Genomic DNA, 2,727 nt, shown 5'->3' with positions numbered 1-2,727 from the left:
CTCCTTCCATGGGTGTTCTGTTCCCAATTCTAAGGAGGGGCATAGTGTCCACACTTCAGTCTTCATTCTTCTTGAGTTTCATGTGTTTAGCAAACTGTATCTTATATCTTGGGTATCCTAAGTTTTGGGCTAATATCCACTTATCAGTGAGTACATATTGTGTGAGTTCCTTTGTGATTGTACAACATTTTCTAAAATGATCTTGAAATGACAGAAATCGAAGAACATTGGGTTGTTGGGCTGAGAGATTATTGGCATGTATCACAAAACCGTACACATAAATTGCCAATAAATCTATTTATTTCAAAATGCAAAGTTAAAAAAAACATTAGAACTAAAGAGATGAAATTGGATTTGGAATTTCAAAATACAAACCGATGTAATTTAGAGTTAAAGAAGTAACCATAGGGGCAGGAGAGGTGATGGCTCAATGGTTAAGAGCACTAGCCAGGAGACCTTTCAGCAGCTCACAACCCTCTGTAACTCCAGTCCTAGGGGATCTGAAACCCTCTTCTGACCACTGAGGACACTGCACATGTGTGGTGCACAGACATACATGTAGGCAAAACAACCACATGCACAATTAAAAAAAATTAAAGAAGTTACCACATTAAAAAAAAAGATTCTGAAACCATAGAAATAAAAGAATGTGGGTTGTTGGGTGTACAGGGATTTGTGTACTTCATGCAACACAACCTTACAAATTCATTGCCAATTCATTATTTTAAAATTCAAAGTTAAAAAGACATGAGAACAATACCTAGGAGTGGTGGTGCACACCTTTAATCCCAGCACTTGGGAAGCAGAGGCAGGTGGATTTCTGAGTTCTAGGCCAACCTGGTCTACAGTGTGAATTTCAGGACAGCCAGGGCTACACAGAAAAACCCTGTCTCCAAAAACCAACCAACCAACCAACCAACCAACCAACCAACCAACCAACCAACCAACCAACCAAGACATGAGAACAAAGAATCCTAGAGCAACATAGAAAGTTGATATTTAAAATTGTATGAAATAAATGTACATATCCAAATTTGCAGATGATGCTGTGATTACATTAGAAGAATCACACAATTTTAAACATTTATGTTGCTAAAATTCATCCCCAGAGGGAGAGTGGAAAACAGTATCTACCCCTCCTCTCAGGTTCCAACTACAAACGATGGCAAAAGCTCATCAAAGAGTCCAATGAATTTATTGGGTTTCCTTACAGAGCCTAGGTGAGAGGTTACTTACAGGGAGTGTGTGTGCTCCTCCCCAACCAGCCATGCCTAAGAAAAGTTACCAAACAGGAATGAGAGCAGGAATCCTCTACCTGCTTAGATGGAGCCCACCTCTAGATTCCTGAGCCTTCTACCTATCCCATTGCCTTTCCCAGACCACATGCAGTGGTGCCAGGTGGGAGGGAACATCTGGATACTCAGATAAGGGTCTCATGCCTTGCTGCCCCTCTATCTGGGGGTGGACACAACAACACCCAGTTTGAATGATCTCTTCAAAGTTGCAGGGGTTGGTGGGGTGGGGGGATGACAGCTGGATGCCCCAAGATGGCAGTTGCTTGGCTCAAAAGACAGTCACTCAAGGCAACTCAGAGAAGAAGAATGTATGTCTTCTGCAACAGTGCAGACAGATGTGGGGGACATTATGATAACCAAAACAAGACAAGCACAGCATGATCTCATATGTGGAAGCTGAAAGAGTTAAACTCACAGAAGCAGACAGTATTCAGAATGGCAGCAGACAGACAGACAAATATTGACAGATGGTAAATGAGACAGAAAAGCATGCCACATGTTAACACTCGGAGAATCATAGGCATGTGAAATGTGTCCTCTGACAGCTGGATGCTTGCTGAATTGTGAATTTTTCCTGGGTGTTCTATGGAGGTGTGAAAGTTAAGAAATAGTTCTTAAGCACCGTGTGCTAGGAAAAACAAGCTCTCCTTCTCCAAGGAAATGTTAGTTCTGTAAAAGATACATGATCAAATTGCTGCAGTGTATATGAATAGAGGCATACATTCAGACAGAAAAGTGTGCAGAATGAGAAGAGAATGTTACCAGTAAAATATTATATCTTTTTATTATGTAAAATATACAGAATAGTAAAAACTTGGAGATTTATTATATGCCACGATCTAGAGACAATTGCTGTTAGTAATACTTTATTGAAGTTGGCTTTCACTGTTTATATCATGCAGGCATGCTAGTGTGTGTGTGTGTGTGTGTGTGTGTGTGTGTGTCCAGACATGCGTCCCTCATCTCTCCTGTGCTGGCTTTGCCTCCGTCACTCACATCTTTGCAGAGTATTTTCTTGGCTGGGAACAATTATTTGAATATTCCATTATAATGGTGCACTGTATCCATTTGCTTCCCTCCAATGTTGAAATTTTCTAACATTTTCAACTATTCTGTACCCCAAATTATTAGAAGGAAATATTTCCATGAAAGATAACTTTGTTGTTATTGTTTTTTAGGTATTTAAGACAGAGTGTCCTTATAACCTTATACAACTCAGCTTGGCCTTCAAGTTGCAAATTCTGCCTCGGTGCCCTGAGTACTGTACAAGCACCATCATATCTGGCTTGTAATATATATATGTGTGTGTGTGTCTGTGTGTGTTCCTTCCCTCCATTTTATTAACATGAGATGCTATATCCCATGAGTTTTCTACTTCTTTTAATATAATTGTTTATAAAAAGACAATTTTATTGTATTACCTACTAGTGAA

The sequence above is a fragment of the Mus caroli genome, chromosome 3, assembly GCF_900094665.2.
Source record: "Mus caroli chromosome 3, CAROLI_EIJ_v1.1, whole genome shotgun sequence".
NCBI classification, from domain to species: domain Eukaryota; kingdom Metazoa; phylum Chordata; class Mammalia; order Rodentia; family Muridae; genus Mus; species Mus caroli.
Note: the sequence above shows the minus strand (reverse complement) of the source record.